At 37.9% G+C, this 21,449-nt stretch overlaps 1 protein-coding gene across 10 annotated transcripts in view; it reads right to left on the minus strand.

Annotated features, from left to right (window-relative positions):
- LOC149080948 (nuclear factor 1 X-type-like) overlaps positions 1-15,551 on the minus strand; it is an 85,868-nt gene extending 70,317 nt beyond the window's left edge. For 3 of the 10 annotated variants that reach the window (XM_089237647.1, XM_089237645.1, XM_089237644.1), the window contains exon 1: positions 14,947-15,544. The gene's annotated coding sequence lies outside the window, so the exon portion shown is untranslated. Of the gene's footprint in view, positions 1-14,192; positions 14,375-14,946 lie in introns of those variants that run through there. The other 7 variants (XM_089237651.1, XM_089237648.1, XM_089237650.1 and 4 more) reach the window with 7 other exon arrangements.
- Between the last annotated feature and the right edge of the window lie 5,898 nt (positions 15,552-21,449).

Genomic DNA, 21,449 nt, shown 5'->3' on the forward strand with positions numbered 1-21,449 from the left:
TCCAAAGAGGTACACATATAATTATAGAAATGCTAACACCATCCTTAAACAAAAGAAATAATTTCAGAATTATTGAAAAAAAATTCATATCAATCAAAATGTATAAATTAATGAAAAAAAACCAGTTACAGAAGCGCCGAAAGAAGGTTTCAGAATCGCTGAGAGTAATTTCAGCATTGTTTATCGATTAAAGGAAGTCATATGAAAATAAACAAAAAAATTCTCACCAATTTAATGAAAGAAATAATTTCAGGGTAAATAAAAGTGATCAATAATTCAGAGAACCCTGTTAAATAACCGAGAATACCACGGACTAATAATACCATATAATAAATATGACTTCGTGGCTCGCGGGCTTGGTGGAAAGTTTGATTTGGCGAGCAACATCTGTGTGGAAGGTTGAAGACCCGACCCGACCCCCCCCCCCCGATTTAAGACATTTTGGAAACATTTTCACCAAACTTCACCGTCAATAAAAAATGATTACCGTATGTTCCTGCATACAGTCGACGCTCGTCTTTATGAAATCATACAGACTTAAACAATCAGTTCGTCAATGGGAAAGATGCTCAGAAGACATTGTATAAACGTGCAGGTACAGTTCGTAATTTAGAGGTTCGTTAAATCGAGCGTTGAATGTAAAATCCGGGGATCACACGTGTTAAAAAAAAGCATCCCAATTTCTCATTTCAGCTCATAATTAGTTAATATATTGTTATTTCTCAATAAACAGCTCTATTTCACTTAGTAAATTGAACACAAGTAATCAGTAGTTTAGATAAAATGTGGACCGTAAAATTATATATTAAAATGGTTATTGCATGTCGAAAATTTCAAAATTTAAAATTATAATTAATGTTTTGCTTTAATTATTGTAACAAATTAGTGTTCAAAAATAAAACGTAATACACAAAAAATTAAGTTTCTCTCATCATGTTATCAACCTAATTGTGTTAAAAAAATATTATCCAAAACATTCATTTAGGTTTTCGACAGTTTTGATGGCCAATGATGGCCCTGCCATGAAACCTTGCTACAACGATACTCGATTAATTCTTTTTTATGATATTTTCGTAGCTGTTGTTTGGAATTGCCTATAGTCTAATGTTAAACCCCTCTCGATACAACGATATCTTTTACTACGATAAATCCATACATAACGATATTTTCCGAGGAGATTTCGAAAACTGCTGCAACGATATTTTTTTTCATATTTTGCTCAAAATCATCTCCAATATATTTTTAAATTTCTCACCAGTTTTTGTTTTTTCGAGACTGTCTTTATTGCAACCGTTCAAAATAGCACCGGCGTTTTTCCCACTGTATAATCCTCTGAAAGTGTTAATGAAGTTGCCGTGAAGCTACTTTCTGTGTAGTGCACAACAGTGTTGTGCGGTAAAGTACTTTACAAGAATAACAACTGAATTTTATTCATCACCTGATCAGTTGTAATTTATTTTTGCCGTGAATAAACAAAATGCATTTTATGGAGGTAATAACAACGCCAATTCAGAAGAGACAGATGGCCAACAGCATAAAATTTTCAGTGCCTGATGCTACCTCCTCTCGAAATAACGATAACCTCTCTACAACGATATTTTTTCTTGGTCAGTAGAGTATCGTTACATCGAGGTTTCACTGCACTCAACATGCCAGTGAAAAAAATTACATAAATTCTTAATTTTCTTCATTTGGAAAGTAAGCAAAATATATATATATCCCCCCTCCCTTAAAACATATAATTCCATTTACAATGAATGCTTACACGTGTGTTCAGAATGAAAAATGACTGCACTGGTAAATTTATTTTACCTTACCTTCACTTTTTGAAACATATCTCCAGAATATTATCCAAATAAAGTACAGACTAAGGAAAAAGTATTAAGAGAATATACTTATACGCAAGAACAAAAAAAAAAAAGACTGGCAAACAAGTCAGATGAGAACAGCTATGGAAATGTATTTCAAAGCAATAAATCATTATTCAGGTGCATATTCTATACTACCCCCCCCCCCTTCTTGCGAATTTATAAACATACAGCATAAAAACTTTTTTGTGTGTTCCTAGAGCAATTTCGGAAGATAAAACATTTATTCAACACTGTTCTACAACTGTTGGAGAACTCCCAACTTCTTTCAATATTCCTACACTTGCTGAATTTCATATTAGGACACCACAAGGATTTCCCTTCTCCCCCCATATCTTAGTAAGGGAATCCTCGAACATGACTGGAGAGGAAAACGCATAGGTCATCCCCAAAAAAAAAAAAAATTACACATAAATGTATATTTTAAACAGGGAAATTATTATTCAATGTATTTTATGATTTCAATACATTGTTTAAAAGCATTTAATTTTGAAATTCCAAGCATTAATTGGGTATTGCTAAATGCAATGAAATAGGACTGTAAATCCTCAGTTTCCACCTTTCTTCCATGCTCATCCACAATCCTCGTTGCAATATCGAGGCAATTCACTACCATTTAACCCGCAAAGAGAAACTTCCTATGTATAACATCAGGAATGGTTTTTTTTTTTTTTTTTTGATTAACCTAATAGTGTGTTTGTGACCACCCCCCTCTCCAACGCTTTGCTCGACCTGGGAGGTGGGGGAATGCTGTTAAGACGGCCATGCTAGTGTCGTAGATGTTCAGAAAGTGCTGCCATCAGTCTTCCTGGTAACTTTACATGGAGTGAATGCGTAATGTACGAGTGGCTAGCCTGCAGCACATGTGGTGAAAATTCATAAAATTTGTTACAATACAAAAAATTTTATAATTACATTGCACCCAGGAGTGTGGGTCGAAAATATGGAAAGGGGGCAGAAAATAAAAAAGCCCAGAAACACAAAAGAGGGAAAAAATCAGAATAGGACGAAATTCAGAACGGGGCAAAAGGGAGAAGAAATTCAGAATAGTGCAAAGAAGGGGAAGCAAAATTAAAATGAGAGCGAAAGGGGGAGGGCGAAATGAATATTGAATGAATGGGAACCAGTGAATCACGATAATAACCATAGGAATGGATGCCCCCCCCCCAATACCCATTTAGAAAAAGGCGGGAGGGACAATTCTGTGGTGTTTGGTCAGAACATGATATTTCCATAGGTATAACCATATCTGGTTAACATCGCAAGCTCACGAGAATTTTTTTAAGACAGGAAAAAAAACCAGCCGATAGATGGCGCTGACGTACACAGCTCAAAGAAAAGATACGCAAATAACAGAATGCCTCCAAATCGTTTATTACAGCAGTATGTGTTCCACATGACCACCACCACAGGGTATAACACAATGCAGGCGATTTGCAAATCCAGGATCGGCAGAGTGCAGCAGGTCCACATACACCAAAGCTGCATTAAGAGACCTTTCTAGCGGCTTTGACATACATGGTTTACAACGGTGAACTGGTTGTGGATTAGTAGCGCAAATTCTTATAACCGTTTCATTTGCATATTTCCACCGAAGTCGCTCGTACCAGCGCCACCTATAGGCTGTTTTATTCGGTTTTTTTTCTTATCTTAAAAAATTCCCGTGACCTATCGATGCTAAGCCTGCAAACCGTTTTTTATTTCAGTTTTTTTTCGGTTTTTTATTCATTTTTAGAGTTTCTACGGACTTTTTTGCCAGTATTGTCTTGTGCTTGAGTCCCATGTGGGATGACCAGCAACTTTCAGGTCACCCCCCCCCCCCCACAAATATTTTTTTCATGTTGGAGCCACTGACTGCAGGCATTGAAATGTGTAAAGACGTATGCTAGACATTACAAGGAGAGATAGAATATGAATTGCTTGGATGTGAAGCCATAGGCGGAGATTGACTTGGAAGTCTGGGGGGGGGGGCAAGATCATTATTGCTGGGGGGGGGCACGATGATGATGTCAATTCATATATACAAATATACATTAGATCAGTCGACTCCACCTTTGACGCTGGGGGGGTGGGCATTGCCTCCCCCGTATCTCCGCCCATGTGTGAAGCCATACAAAAGTATATTATGATATCATAAAGAGAATTCAATGTTCTTGAAATGGAAATGGACTGGACGCTTTGCTACAAAACTGGACAACGGAAGGATCTCAAATAATTTAAATTTGTATCCCCAAATTAATAAATGTCTACAAAGGCCCAGATAAGGTGACGCGATGGGATTTGAAAGATGGTTGGAATTAACTGAATGGTGAAAAATTCAAGCATTTGCCATATTTACTTTAAAATATAAGACACAGATGGCAGCACCAGCAACAACAAGCATAATTCTAACACATACAAAAGGGCCATATGCATACACTCACACAACACATTCTGGCACGCAGTGATTTGTTTCGGCAAATTCTGAAATTCTGCAGTGGAATGTGGATGGAAATGCATGTACAGTTGAGTAGTAGTAATAGTGAGCTGATTAGCCAACGTATCAGTCAGAGTAAAATGGAAAAATCTAGGGTCATATATATATCCAGCAATAAATTTAAATTCTCATTTTGAAAAAGTCTCCCTACCCAGAGAACAGGACAGACATTTCCACACAGGTTCACAACACGTACACATATTCCAACACGTAACAATTTGTTAGAAGTTCTGCAGAGGAATGTGGACAAGGTGCACATATATGGTTCATTATTAGTACTTCTTGAACACAAGAGAGACAGAACTTTGACATCATAAATAAGTTAGGGCTACACATAATACACACAACACTCATCTATATGCACAAATTCATTACCAATTCCCTTGAGGAATATTTAAGAGGTTCAGGTACAAATTGAAATGAATAATCACAAAACCCTATTAAAAAATTAGTACTTGCTGCATTTCACATAGGTCATATACTACGTTTTTTGTGCGCTTGAGTGGCGTGGTGGTAAAATGCTTGCCCACCACCGTGAAGGTTGCAGTCACTGTCTTTTTTACCCCACCATCACCACAGTGATGGCCGGCTGCAGTTGGTTTTCTGCGGTTCCCAACTTCAAGGCACGAATGCAAGCTGATCTCCCCTTTAAAAAAAGTCTCGCAACAGACCTACAAGCAGTACAAATGTAATGCAATAATTACACTTCACTTCTGAAATATAAATGGCGCCACTGAAAAATCAGACACAACACTAAACACACACACTTACACTTCTGTAACAATTCACTAGGTAGTAAATTGCCCATGGATGGCAACAGACCTGCACAACAGACCTGCATTCAAGCTCAGCTTGAAAGAAAAAGAAACGATCGAAACTGGTAGATGATATCAATCTCCAATTACATAAGTAGACAACGAATATGAAGAAAAGAAAATTCAACAAAGATAAACTAATTTAAAATTCACCAATGCTTATCCATCCCAGGAGACTCAAATATGATACCAACAGTAATTTGCATAGTAAATATTACAGTATTGACGAGAAATCAACACGACATTATTTCAATGAATCATTGCCATTCATTGGTTTGTAATTCTCACACAAGCAGTATTAACACGTTACATAAAGCATAACACAATTTCTTTTCAATTTGCTAAAAACCAAGAAATTCAATGAATTTATTACACATCCCCCTTTTCTAATTTCAATACTAACTGAAACCTGTTATCAAGATATTGATACCATTATTGATTAGTATGGTATTTGCTGATACCTTGATTTGCCAACTCAAAACAAACTATCACTTTAATCAAGAATAAAAAGACAGAAATATAGTAAAAGTTAGGAGGGGAGGGGGGGGGAAATACTTCCTCTATTCTGGACTTCTTGCCAAGCATCGCAAACTTGGTTGAGCGAATGCCAACAGCTGTGCTAGAAATCTTGCAGATTCCAAATATTTCACATTTTTTTTACCAAAACACGACAAACATCTTACTATTGAGATTTTTTCTAGTGTTTTGTAGAAATATTGCTTGCCCTCTAAAAAATATTATCACACACACACACAACTGGTTCTGCAATTAATTTTCGCATCGATAAATACAATTCTCAAAAAATTTGATGGTTCAGCAAATTTCACCTATTCACTCGTTACACTGTAAAATTGAGGAAACTAATCATTGAGAGAGAACATGATACTACAATTACCTAACTGTGCATGCACCTCATACACATTCCCCTGTGAAATCTCTGATGAATTGGTACATACCGGAATGTGTGTGTGTGTGTATGTGTTGTGAACCTAACATGAAGCTTGTTTCTGCGTAATGCTTCCTGCGTGTAGTGCTACCATCTGCTGTCAGTTTTTCAAAACAGTGAGTGTAGTGATTGATTAATTGCACCGTTGTAGGTCTGTTGCTCTCTGTGGCAAGACTTTTTATCGGGGAAATTAGCTAACATTCGCGCTTGGAACCACAGAAAACCAACATCAGTGAAGCCAAGACACCTACTCAATCATACATACACCTCATAAACATTCGACTGGCAAATTTCTAACCAATCTGTGCATGCCAGAAAGTGTTGGATGTTTATGGGGGTCATAAAGTTTTTATGATGAGCGCGTGTTACAAATGTTTTGATGTTCAAGAAGTGCTGCCAATCTTCTACATTAGAAACTTAAATGACAGATGCCTTAATTGTTGCGCTTACCATAACCCCACAAATGGCAGAGAAGTCATTTCTCATATCATCCATTGACATGCACATATCTGTGTATGTTAGATACATGAATTTTTACTAGCAATTAATCTCTATTTCATCTATATTTTAACAAGTATCGCCTCATTCAGTGGTACAGGCATAAGCGGATACAGACTCCTCAAACAGGAGGGGACAATCACTGATACTGTGTATATAGTGAATGGTGGTGGGGGAGGGATGAATGTCCCCTTCTGCCTTCCCACCTATGCCAATAATACAATTTTTTCCCTGAACAGGGAGGGGGAAGCGATAGCTGCCCCTTCCATTTGTATCCACCTACGGATGCATGAGCCAGGGGTGCTTGATCACTCACAGTAATTTGTAGCATGGGTTTGAGCACGCCTCAGAATTGATTTCAAAAAATCTCCTATATAAAGCTCAAGACAAGCACCTACAGACATGAAACACTCGAGACAACCCCCTCCCAAACTTTACTGCAAATTTTATTCTTCCTATGTGTGACAAGTATAATTCCATATGAATACTTTACCCAGTCTTACAATGCCCATGTTTTTGCAGAATAAACATGCTCGTAAGATTCTCATGTTTTTTTATAGTCCATAAAAATCTCTTTAAAATCCTAAATAAGAATTTCATTCCAAATAATGACCGTTTAATGATAATTAAAGGAATGAAATTACATTACTTTGATTATTATTAGACACAATATAATATGTGAGAGGGTTATGTTGTTGACGTCAAAAACCCAAATGAATGCTTTTTGGATAATGTTTTGAACACAATAGGTATATAACATGTGTGTGATGAACTTTTTTTGTATATTACATTTTATTTTTAATCATTAATTTACTACACTAATGAAAACAAAAAAATAATTCTGTGCTCAGATGGCGAAATGTTATAAGCCCCTTTTCCCAAAAAATTGAGTTGCTCGCATTCCGGTGCCTCGTTCCTTAAAATTTTAGGTGGCGGCACAATTAAATCTTTCTCTTTTAGTTCATGAGGAAACAATGGAGGCAAATTGTAATAAGTCAAAAGCCATAGTATCACATGTTCCCACCAATCACCATAGTGGGGGGTCAGCTGAAGTTGGTTTTCTGTAGTCAGGGCTGCAACTAGAAGCGTGGTCAGCAGGGTCAAGCAAACATTTTGGGGGTCCCTTGTAATGTTGAAAGAGAGGTAAAAGTGTGGAATTTGCACCCCTTTTAGTCCAGCGCTCGGAGCAGCAGACCCGCCTGCTCCCCTCCCCTCCCCCAGTTGCGGCCCTGACTGTGGTTCCTAATTTCGAGGTGTGAAAGTGAACCGATCTCCCAGCTAAAAAGTCTTGCCACAGAGAGCAACTGTCCCACAACAATACAATTATTCAATCATTACACTTCACTCATACATAAAAAAATTGATGGCAGATGGAAGCACTACAAAGACTCCGGTCAGAGATGTTTACACAAGCATTACACAGAAACAAACTTCACGTCAGGTTCACTACACACACTTTCCAACCCGTACTAATTCGTTAGAAATTCCTCAGAGGAATATAGACGAAGTGCATGTGTGGTTCAGTAGTAGTAGTAGTATCACATGTTGACAAAATATTCACAAATTTGAAATTGTGAAATTTTAAAAAAGTGACATAACATTTTGCCATCAAACCACAGAACTATAATTCACAATTTTCAATTTTTCGACATTAAAAGAGAATCTTTTAATATGTATAGAACATAAAATAAACCATGGAATTATATTTCATATCTAAACTACTGATTAGCTGCATTGAATTTACTAAGCGAAATAGAGCTGTTTATTCAAAATATATGTGATAGGAAATCGGGGGTATTGACCTCAGAAACTAATTTGGTATTAAAACAGTCAAAAACTCACTGTCAATGTTGTAAAATAGTAAAATAATTTTTTTTAACTTGATAAATCTGTCAGAGATAACAATACACTTACTTTTATGCAGATTAAAGTGTTTTATATTTAAAATTATAATTACAGAGAAAAAAAAAATATCTTTATGTTTCAAATTTTCCGATCTGCCCAAAATTTTTAATACACTAATTGAACTCATTTATTCTCACCTAAGAATTTCTTAGCTCAGATTGTATAAATCTAGCGTTTTTTAAAGAGCATTTTCAATCAAAACAGAGCTGACAGAACTGGCTACCCCAAAGCATTGTTTTGCACGTTTACATACAGCTTCAATTGGAGAACCATTGCATTATAAACGCTAGTAAATATATCATACACCCAAAGCAGAATATGCAGAAAATCTGAGTCTTTTTTTTTTTACGTCGCAGAACAACATAACATAACATAATTTATTTGTCCCCAGTCAATTACGACAATACTATACAAATTAGAGTTTACGATTAAATTACATATTTTACAATATTTGAAAGAAAATACAGAACAATCAAAATGAAAGAACAATCAGTGCCACTGCAGAAAAATCTGGAAGAATTTTAAAAAAAAGTGTAAAAAACACTATTATAGGAATTTTTAAATGCAGCACATTTCCAGTCAGCCGAGGGCTTGTTGCAGAACAATGCAAAACACTCTGTTTTGGGGATACCATACCATAGTCAAACTTAGTTATTCTTGCCTATGCACTAAGAATAAGATACAGAAGTTTCTTAAGCGTCAAAAACAATCCAGCACTGCCCAATTAATGGACATTTATTTAATCCTACAATTTAATATTTTGATGACATTTCAGTCTTACAATTTACTATTTTCATTGTGCTAGATATATTCTAATGCACAATAAGGGTATCGTTTTAAGTATCAGTGATTATCTAGAGAATCTAATAACAGAAATCAGAATTACAGTATGTGGTGTACAAGAACTTTTTACACAACTACCCGTTATAAAAAGAATACAGTAGATGTTTATATCTATACACATAATGAATGAAGAAGCAGTAAAATTTTGGAAGGTCAAGGATAATCTCGAATTGAAGAATATCGAATCATTTCATAATTTTGTCTTCAGCATTTATGCTATGCTTTATTCAAATTGTATATTTTACAAGAAAAACATGCATATAATTATATAAATTTTGGCAAAAATAATTCTGTAGAGAGTAGAAAATTATTTTACAACCATGTTAAGTATTTATTCTTTGTATAACATAGTCACTTTAAACAATACATGCGATTACACTATAACAATACATACGACATACAATACATTACTTTCAAAGGGGATTTTCATATTGAAAGGGAATATTTGAGGTTTTTAACACGATGGTTTAAACCGTCAAAAACCTGCCAACCCTGCAAATAATGTTTAGCATATTTTAACAAGCACCGAAATTAGTCTTATTCGAAATCTGAAACAGTAATTGAAAAAACAACACAACATGCTGATCACACAGAGCTTATGTATGATTCATTTACAGCACTGTCTGTTATGTATCTGGCAACACCAGAAAATAAGCAGTATTATGTTGTACAAAGGTGGCAACACTTCAAGGGAATGACAACATGGCGGGAATGAGATGTAAATATTGTTCCGTAATAAAATAGTTAAGAATTATCGTTCATCTCATGATTCACTACTGAAACGGCACACGACAGTCTTCTCCAACTCCTATTCGACTATCTGTTCCTATGAGGCACTTCCCTCGAAAGAAATCTGTCACTTTTAGTGATCATGTAAGTCAACGAGAGATTCCTGCAATTTGCCAGCACAAGACTTCATCTATGGTAGATGCTTCTACTGAAACAGAGCAAACTTCAAATGCAACTCCTCGATCAACAAGAACTATTTTCTTCAGCTCAGACTACTCAACTGAGAGACGCTCAACTCGCTCCAGAAAACCAGTTCAAAGATTGAAATTGTGACTGTTCAAATGTTGATTCTTGTGTATAACTTTTGATTGTATCGTTGTATCATTAATCATTTCTTAATTTAGTGCGGGAGAATTGTTATGTATCTGGCAACACTAGAAAATAAGCAGTATTATGTTGTACGAAGGTGGCAACACTTCAAGGGAATGACAACATGGCTGGAATGAGATGTAAATATTGTTCCGTAATAAAATAGTTATGAATTATCGTTCATCTCATGATTCACTACCGAAACGGCACATAAAAGGCAATAAACTGTCCTTATAATCAATCATAAACACAGAATATTACATGATTAATTTCAAACCATTATCGAAAAAACAGACGCTCTTCCAAGATGCCTTTCTGATCTGTACACTCCACTTTCAGACAAAAAAAAAAGTCTTAAGAAATTGGTGTGGAGTCACCACGGAAACTTTAATCAATGATATAAAGGGAAGAAAAAAGTAGAAAACATGACAATTTGTCAAGCATGTTGAAACATTCAGCTTGAAAAGTACTGATAACAGAATGGACCAGATGCATTTCTTTCTCAAGGGGTAGCAAGATAAGCAATGTGTGGGATTGAGATAACCCCCATCATGATAGGCAAGACTTAAGAAAAAAAGCTCCCAAGAAATTTGGCTGTTGCCTGCCGAGTTCAGGACTTGAGAAATCCCAGGTGCCCGATGGCGCCTAAAATATGTGTTTACTAAATTGGAATCTAAGGACAATACTAAACTTCTGGAATTTATGTAAGCGTAGCTATCAATACCAAAGACTATGTCCTGGAAAAGAAAAAGATAGTATCGATGCATTGTTAATGGGGGAAAAAATGTTTGCGGCCTAAATCTTTCTGCGATTTGTCAAGCCCTGGCCTAATTATAGCTATTGATTTGTCAAGCGTTGATGGTAACGTTTCTTAATAACAAGGGAAAATCAAGAGAAATTATCTATATTTTGCGACAAAGACAACCATAATTTTTTTACAGGCAGTTTATAATATTTTTTTCCCTCAGTTTTGGTGTGAAAACTGGTTTAATATTTTAGGGTGCTGTATTTTTAAATGTAAAGTTATTATATTCCATCTGTATAAGTGTCAAACACTTTGAAAAAGTGCATTGGGACAAGAGAGTAATATCATTATTGAGGGATATCATCATATAGGATATTCACTGAATACGACATCTATATTTTTCATGGACTTTCGCAAGCCAACCTTGGGAATTTTTCCTGTTGTGGCCTTTGTATTTGTATATTTTGCCTGTTGGGCGGAATTTGTATATCATTAAACAGCAGCAGGACTGGATAAATCGTGAAAAAAAAACCTAGGCGCCCCTAAAAAAATTTTAGGCACTAAAAACGATGCTTCTTTTGACTTTTTCAGGGCATAGTGACCCTATTTATAATATAGCTATATACAATGTGTCCATAATTAAAAGACCCTATTTTAAAGTAGCCTACAGGCGAAAAACCAGTCATCAGAAAAGTGTGAAATTTTGTGGAGGACATCATAAAGTGATGAGAATTTGTTTCGGGGGAAAAAAATTAGTTAAACATATTGCCACCAGAGAGTGTTTTATTAAGAAATGACACATTTAGGCAAACGTTTACAATTTTAACAACTGTTAAATACTTTTACAATTGTTACTGCAACAAAACATGTTCCACATGATGGCCATCATTTTCAGATACCATGTGAAATCGCAAGATATGCATGTCTCACAACTGACTGAAATGTGTGCGGGAAAATGTTCAGCACGTGACGTGAAATGCTGCCTTTAAGGTCAGGTAAAGTTATAGGATTGTCAAGCCTTACCAGATGTTTCAAATGCCCCCAAAGCCAAAAATTGCGTGAGTTAAGGTCCAGAGATCGAGGAGGCCATAGATTAGGAAAGTGGCGGTTAATGACACGTTCTTCTGTAAAATGGGTTTTAAGAACATTCTTGACACACACTACAATGTGTGGAGGATCCATCTTGTATAAAGATTGTGTCTGCAAGGCAGTGACGTGCCAGGACAACTTCATTCTGTAACAGCAATGCATATCCCTTCCCAGTGATCGAACATGCCACCAGACCTGTAGAACGTGACTCCTTGTAGAAGTAGGGACCAAGAATACATGATGCAGTAAATTCACACCATGCCGTCACTTTTGGTGAATGCAACGGAACCTCTAAGATATCGTGCAGAATTTCTGGTTCCCAAATTCGGCAGTTGTGAGTTTATTGACTACACCATCCAAGTGAAAATGTGCTTTGTCTGTCCAGAGGATATTCCAAGGCCATTCTGAATCGACCTCAATGCGAGCTAGAAACTGCAGTGAGAACCGGAGTCGAGTGTCATAATTACATGGAAGCAACCATTGCACAAGTGAAAGTTTGTATAGATAATATCTGAGGATATTCTGCATGATCTTATGGACAGTTGAACGTGGCTTATCCAACGCCTGTGGTATCTGCCTGACACTAGTGCTACCACAAGAATTTGAAGCTCTGTCCTCTTCCACCTGAAGCGAAACGTCCTGTACTGCGTCCATAGAAATGGGTTTTATTCCTCTTCCAGGACGAACAGCCAATGATCCTGTGGTTTCAAATTTTGTAATCATACTCCGAAGGTTTTTTAACATTCATTGGACCTTTTCGAATCCTTTTCCAAGTCCCATATTTCCATAGAGCAGTTACTGCGGAATTGCTGTTTTGGCAAAACAATTTGACCAAGAAAGTGCAATCTCGTAAACTTATTGTCATTGTGAGCACATAGAGAAACAAGATCTGCGAGAATGCTTTTTGTTTTTATAACAGCTGCTGCGTGACATCACATAAATTTACATGTTTACTACAGGTATTCAAAGTGAAATACCCTCTTGTGGCGACATGTGCAACTAACCCCCCCCCCCCCCGAAACACAAATTCCCATCACTTCATGAAGTCCTCCATAAAATTTCACACTTTTCTGATGACTGGTTTCACCTATAGGGTCTTTTAATTATGGACACCCTGTATATATGATACAAAAATTCCAAACATTCCATACTGCTTTCAGCCTGCAATCCAGTAAACACAAAGAAAACAGTTAGGCGCCAATACCAATTTTTTTAGTCGCCACGGCGCGACCTCCAATTTGACCATCCCTGCAGGGCAGTTTTTCTTCAATATATAGTTAAAAAATAATAAATTCTCCTTCATTTATTTATGACTTTTTAACATGATTTATAAATTGTATCTTAAAATTGGCGAATTTATAAAATCGTACTTTAAATTGTATTTCAAGTCTTGAATTAACAAATCGTATTTTTTAACGCATTGGAAGTAAAGGCCATATACCAGTCAAACCTCGTTAGTGCGTCACCCGGTTAACACGTCACTCCGCTTACCGGATCACTATTTTGGAAGTCCCAATTGTCCTCGGGCAGGAATTGGCACAGCTATGACTTACTCCGTTTAACGAGTCACCCCGCTTACTAAGTCATATTTTTGCTCTCCCGAGAGCGATTCATTAACAAGGTTTGACTGTATTAGAACGTGAAAATGCATGTACACCACTGCCAGCAGCCACGCCACTGTGTCGGCGTGGGGGGGGGGTGAGGGAAACACACCAAAAATATGAATCCAGAACGAAGAAAGAGAGATGAAAGCATATGAGAAAAACACAAAAATACAACGAGCGGACATGCAAATTTGCATCAGGAGTTTTGTATATACATACATGTGGTGTCTGTGTATTAACTAACGCCCTCTCTTGCAATATATTATTTCCCTTTTTTATTTATTTATACAATAAGCATCACTCACGCGCTTCGCGAAATCTCAAGGGCAGCCACTACATCGAGAGAGAGAGAGACGACGACGATCATCATCATGCAACTACACGTACAATTGCCCAGCACAAGAAAACTCTTCTCTTCTTCCCGTAAAATGTTTATAATACTAACAAAACAAAAAAAAGAAAGTCTTCACCCATGATCCCCGCCCCTCTGTTTACGACGCTGGCTTTTCTCGTAATAGCTACGCCACTGTTCCGAGTTCAAGAGAGAGGGAAGGGGAAAAAAAGATAATAACAAATAACATCGAAATATATTCCCGTATTGAAAAATAAAAACACTGGACGCGCCCATCACACACTGCCGCCGCCGCCACTGCATGTGGGATTATATATAATTAGATATAATTATTAATTATATATATATATATTAGTATTACATGTACGCATTTATCCGATTTATTGAAATCTAAGCCTAAATAGGGAGATGCCGAGAAATTTAAAACCCTCCGAGAACGCACACACACGTACGGGCTAATTCCGTTTACAGCGGCGTAGGACCCACACACACACGCTAGGGGAGAAAAAAAAAAAAACTCTCTCTTTTACTGCAGAGAAACACCCCGTTTCTATAATAAGCACAACACTGCGGATAAAAAATTAGGAAAAAGTGGGGGATGCACGAGAGTTTTAAAAAGAAGAGATATACAGGAAAAAAAAAAAATTCTTTGCTAAAAAGAGGAAATGCATGAGAGGAAAAAAAAAAAAAAAAAATGAGGAACTTACCATTCTCCTCAAGAAGTTGTTCTCCACGACGACGATCTGTACTCCGACATCCCTCCTGGAAGCGGCTCGCTAGCACGCTGGTGGACAGTTCATGTAGACGCTGCTGCTGCTGTACCTCTTCAATGAGAGTTGCGAAGAGAAGAAGAAGAAGAAAAAAAAGCGCGCACACACACACACACACAAAAATCAATCGCTGAAATTTATCGATCGAGAATTCTTCCCCCCCACAAAAACACAAGGAACTCCAGTTGCGGCGGGGAGCGGCAGTGGCGGATTATATACAACAGTACAAGGGGGGGGGAGAAAAATAAAAAAAGAAGTAGTTGTAGTAGAGAATGTACAGTTATAAAAAAAGAAGAAATCTCTCTCTTGTGTAGAATGAGAGAGAGAGTATATGTGAGCGGCGCACAAATACACACACACACAGTGGCGGCGGCAGCAGCGACGTTGACGCTCTTGCCACCCTAGGAATAATAAAAAAATAATAATAATACAGCTGTGTGCGCTCTTCTTATTCCGTGTTGTGAGTTGTGTGGTGGCGTAGTAAAATATAATTCTGGTCGTCGGGTCTCTTCTCGCTCGCTCTCTTGCTGTGTGTGTTGTGCAATTTGCTTCCTCCTTCGCAGTTTTTCGACTGCGGATTTGCTGCGCCGCGCATGTCAATCAAGGCCTCTCTTCTGACCAATCGCGGGCGTTCGGGCGGGGACTAGATCTGTGACGTGCGTAGGGGAGGGACTTAGCGCGGTTTTTGAAAGTTGTTTTCGTGTATATCGGCGCTAAATTTTGTTTATTTATTGTTACTGAATCGATTTGAATGTCTTTTGGACAGGCTCGTCGCCTCCTGAATCATGTAGTAGGTAGGGCCATGCCCCCCCCACATCCTGATGTGGGCCCCTAGGATGGGACCTTCGGTGGGCCCCAAGACAAGACTTTTTAGTGGGCGCCTTTATAGTGAATTTATGGCGTGAAAAAACAAGAAATGATGAGAATCGTCCCGGGCCCTGTCAGCCTCCCCCTTGTGGGGGCCATGGGTAGGGCCGTCTTAAGAGCATCATGGGCCCCCGGGCCAAATGATTTTTCTGAGGCCCTACCAGGCAAATTTTTGAAAATCTCAACCAGATCCCATTTTTGTGAGGTGCCCCCCCCCTTTTTCCTCTTGAGGCCCCCGGACCATGCCTTAAGACGGCACTGGTAGTAGGGTCCCTCGGATGGGACCTGCGGTGGGAGGGGCTAAACAAACTTTTCGCCCTTTACCAATTGTCAGGGCCAAAACTACATGCTTGTTCAGCTGGGGCAAGCCAACACCATCTGTATAGCAGATGGCCCACGCCAGGGGCGGAGATACGGGCGGCATAGCCCCCACCCCAGCGTCAAAGGTGGAATCAACTGATCTAATGTATATATGTATTGACATCATCATCGTACCCCCCGGCAATAATGAACGTCCCCCTCCCCCCAGATTTCCAAGTCTATCTCCGCCTATGGCCCAAGCGCGAGGCTCGTGACGTTGCTGTAGAAGGTCATCTCACCTGCAGCCACTGGGTATCGCAGGCCGACGTATGCGCCATCTTTCCTTTTTTTTTTTTTTGTAGTATATTCTTAGGCATGCATGGTGGGGGGGGGGGATTTATAGCACAGGGCGTTCGCGGAATGAGTGGTCAAGAAAATTAAACTAGAATCGGAAAAGGGCGGCAAAATTCGTGTAGCCCACATCCTGGAGCGGGGGGCCCCAGGCTGGAATCTCTTGCGGGCACCGGTCAGACTTTTCACGGGCCCCTTCTGTAGTTAATTTATAGCGTGAAAAAACAAAAAATGATGAGAACTTTCACGGGCCTCAGGGCTAGAGCCCTTGTCAGCCCCCCCCCCCTTTGTGGGGCACATGAGCCCACAGGCGGAAAAACCGTAAATACGCCTCTGATTGTGACTAGCTGAATTCATAGAATAATTTGCAATCGTGTTAGGAATATCACATGAATTTTGCTCAAAATTTGACATAGAAATGACTCCTTTTACAGGAAATGAAGTAGATTGTCCAAAATTTATTATTTTTTCATCATTTCGGAACATTTTCTTTCAAAAAGTGTTATTATAGTTCACTCCAGTGCCATTTTAAAGAAAAATGTTAGATTTTAGTGCTTAATATACAAAAGACAATAAATAGTTATTGTCATGAATCATTATGCCATGTCTTATCGTGGAACCCCTATTCAACTGAGGTCCCTACATGCCCCCCCCCCCACCTTCAGAGGGATTAGGCCGGCGGGGCTCCAGCCCGAGATAATTCTCATCATTAATTTTCACACTATAAATTCATAATAGAGAGAAAGCCTATGCGAGTCTGACCTGGGGCCCACCAAAAGTCCTAGTGGTCCTACTGCAGGATTTAGGGGGGGGGGGGTCATGGGTCTCTGTGCCTTGCCCGATTGAACTCATGAATCCCTGTCAGCCTATTGTGAGGCATATTCACGAAAGCAAGAGATTTGATTATATAACCATCATCAGAATAAGAGCTCCCGTACAGGAACTCTGACACTTGCTTTAACTGAAATAATCATGATGTTAATCATTGAATCATAGGTTGTTTATCTGTGTCGTCAGTGAACATTTCCTAAATACGAAATCAAGTATTTATCCTCAATGGTTTAAGTGAGCACCATGTCACCTTCAAGGGTAGGGTACGAGCACGAAGCCTGGGACAAATCTTATCATCATCATTATTATTATTTTTACACTATAAAATCTACACATAGGAGACCTCCTAACAAACATCTCAATCTGGGGTGTGGGGGGGGGGGTGCTGTGGGTGAATCAGAGGCAAGGTGAGCACCGACATGCCCTCAAGGAAAGGAAAATTTTAATTCCTACATAAAATGTGCTCTCTAACGGTTTTCTTTCAGATGGGGGGGGGGGGCACATTGTTTTTTATTTCACCTGCACTGACCTATTTCTCTGCTCACAGAATTTCAATATCTGTGCAAATTGTCAAAATAACATGCTACCTTATAGAATTCAGGGAATTGTTTTCTGCGCAGCAAAAAAAAATGTTGAAATACGGAAGCATTCTAATTCTTAGTCATTCTCAGGCTCTAAACGTTCACATTTTGCAATTGTATTCACTATGAAAAAATGGCGCCTTTCTCTTTTATCAGCCAAAACATTCCTTCTAGAAAATAACTACGCAATACAGTTGGCCTATGTATTATATATATATACTATTTGTATTATATTGAGAAACATCATTAAACTGAAACACCTGCCACCTATCAAATAAAAATCACAGCTGTTATGATTCGAATCGGTGACCGGTTTACGATTAATGTGCCACATGAAAAAAAAAACAGTAAATATAATATTAATTAATATTTTATAAACGATAATATTAATTAAAATTTTAAGTTTGCAGTAAAATTTTAACAGGTGATATTTGCGCGTAGTAAAATAACGTTAGTAAAACACGAAAAATTAACCCACCTTAGCTTTCTGTGATTGTAACCGAAAAAGTGTATAAACCAGAATCGAACTGTTTCACTTTATACGGTTTTCGGTTACAATCGCAGGAAGCCATGGAGGCCCACGCTTTTGAGCTTTACTAACGTTATTTTACTGCATAAAAATATTAAATGTTAAAATTTCACAATATAACTGAAATTTTAAGTAATATTATTGCTCATAAAATATTTACTAATATCATATTGCACTATTATTTTCAAGCAACACATTAATCGTAAACTGATCACGAATTCGAATCATAACAGTTGTGATATTTATTTCGTATAGATGGCAGAAAGTATTTCAGTTCAATGATTTTCCTCAATATAATACACAGGCCTGTACTGTGTTGTTATTTTCTAGAAGGCATAGTTCTTTGGCTAATAAAATTTTTATTTTTATCCTGTTTGTTGGTTAACCCCTTAAGTCCGAGCTCGAAAGATCGTGCGGGTGAAATACTTATCAAACATTTATGTTTTCAAAAATTTCCCGGTGTTAAAGGCTTTTCCATCGTGGCCCACGTCTCCTGAGACGAACCAGCTTATATCCCCTGGGGGACAGAGCGAGGGTCACGGTTGGTCTGGAGGTCTTAAAGGGTTATGGACAAAAGTGACTAAGGAAAGCATTATTTTTCTCGTAGCGAATAAAATTACAGAATATGGACGTTTAGAGTCTGAGAATGACTAAGAATCAATATTTTCGAAATATTAGACGATTTCAATATTAGACGAAAAATGGCATAATAAATGATAAATAAGAACTATTTACATAATTTTCGTAACAATATTTATATTCTTGGACTTTCTTTTCCTGTAATAAATTTTAAAAACGTCCAGTACTACAGTACATAACAAACATTTACACTATCTAAATGTTACCGCCAAAGCTCAAAGTTGGCCGTTTCGTGAACTGGCTAGCCCAGTCGATCCGGCCAATGCCTGCATTCCGTGCTTTCGCTGGGATTTGGCCGGCCCCCTATATGTCGATCCCTATATATGGATCACTAAGATAGCGATGTTCAAATTCCTTTGATCGTTAGGGTTGCATAGCTAACCATAATAATTATGGTTAGCTATGCTAATTATAAATGGCCATAATTTTTACGAAAAACCACGTCAACGTGGCCATGACTCTGAATCATAGGGATCGATATTTAGGGGTGTATAAAGATCGTTATATAGGGGCCGGCCAAAGCACGATGAAAGCCTCACTTTCGGACATTGGCTGGAATCAGCTGGGCCGGCCAGTTCGTGAAGTGGCCAACTTCGGGCTTTGGCGCAGTGACATATAAATTGATGTATAAAGACATGACATTTATGTATAAGGCACTGAACTGTACCAAGAGGAGGTCGGAGGTCAAAAAATATTAGTAGGAGCTCTTTTTTGGTATTAAAATGGTATTTTTGATGATATGGGGAAGGGGAGGGGGGCGGAGTAGGAAGTGAGATCATTTATAGAACTTCCGCCTATCCTGTTATCCGGTCCACCCTTCCGCCACGTTAGGCCGGGCAGTCCGGATTCTACTGTATCGGAGCTAAGGAGCCCCGAAATTATCAAGACGCCTCTAGCCCCCCCGCAATCATTTTCTCTCCCCCGCATCTGGTAAGTGTGGCCTCGACTCCGCTACTACTTCCTTCCGCATGGGGCCCCGTGTCTTGGTAAGGGCGGCCCTCCCTGGGCGGCTGAGTGGATGGGAGTGGGAAGAGGGAACATTTTTGAACGAAAGTCGGAAAAAAAACAAACTAGAGATTTCATCGTGATCCGGAATCGATTCGTAAAGATGGAGAATCTTAACGGTAAAACAAAAAAAAACAAAAAAACTACACGATATAGATTAAAATTTTTTCTTTATTATTCGTTAAATTCTTTTGGTTTCTTCTGTATTTTCCATTATACAAAGTGTGTTTTTTTCCTCTACACGACGTGAGAAAACAAAACAGATGATATGCATCGCTTTCAATAATCCTGTATATCGATTCAAAAAAAATCGAAAATATGAAGAAGAAACAGCTAAGAAAAACAAAATAAAGAATCCCTCTCTCTCTCATCACAATGTTTTTACTTCTTTCCTCCCAAGAATCGATTATGCATATGAAAAAAAAAAGAAAGAGGGTTAGCGAGGGTCGAATCCCCCTCAAATACAGAGGGGGCTTCACAGTCACTATCAAGAATGAAAAAAAAAAATGTATGATATATAAAAAATGCTTATAAGGCGTATCGACAGTGGAATCTTCGAAACACACACACAGCCATATTATTATTATTATTATCATCAGAAGCGCCCCTTTGAGATTAAAGGTGTCGAGATTAACAGACAGACTTCCCCTCCCAATATCTTAGAATACACGGTCAAATCTCGATGTGGAAAGGCTGACAAAATATAAAAAAAAAAGCTTCGAGTTTCTATCGTTAGTTCCGACTTATATCGGAAATACAGATTTTTCAGAGTTGTGTGGAAAAAATGAAAGATATTCATTAAAAAACAACAGCGCCATTAACGAATATCGTGTTGGTAAAACGTGTCAAGCTGCTGGAGGTGAAGGAATTCGAAAAGATATGTTATATTCCATTTTAATCACATTCAATTATTGAATGAGAGTATTTATAGAAATAAACTAGACGCGTACATATTCTCTACAGTGTATATTAAGGAAACGGGCGCATACATCATACCCTTATCAATGAAACGCATTATAAAGTGTATGCAAGATTATTTTGTCAAGAAATGCCGTGATTTCTGGCTGTCTCTCTCTCTCTCTCTTTTTTTTTTCTCCTCGCTAATTGCTAAATCCTATTGCTAGTTGCTAAATCCTACTGCTAGTTGCTAAATCCTACTGCTAGTTTCTAGTTGCTAAATCCTATTGCTAGTTGCTAAATTGCAAAATTGCCAATGCCTATTGCTAAATCCTAACTTGTATTATCAATTGCTAAATGCTAAAATCAATTTCTAAATGATAAATTCAATCGCTAATTGATAAATTATTTTGCTAAATGTTTTTTTCGATAAATTATAA

The sequence above is a fragment of the Pholcus phalangioides genome, unplaced genomic scaffold, assembly GCF_987345545.1.
Source record: "Pholcus phalangioides strain wild (caught in Gottingen) unplaced genomic scaffold, Ppha-v1.0 ptg000010l_1, whole genome shotgun sequence".
NCBI classification, from domain to species: Eukaryota; Metazoa; Arthropoda; class Arachnida; order Araneae; family Pholcidae; genus Pholcus; species Pholcus phalangioides.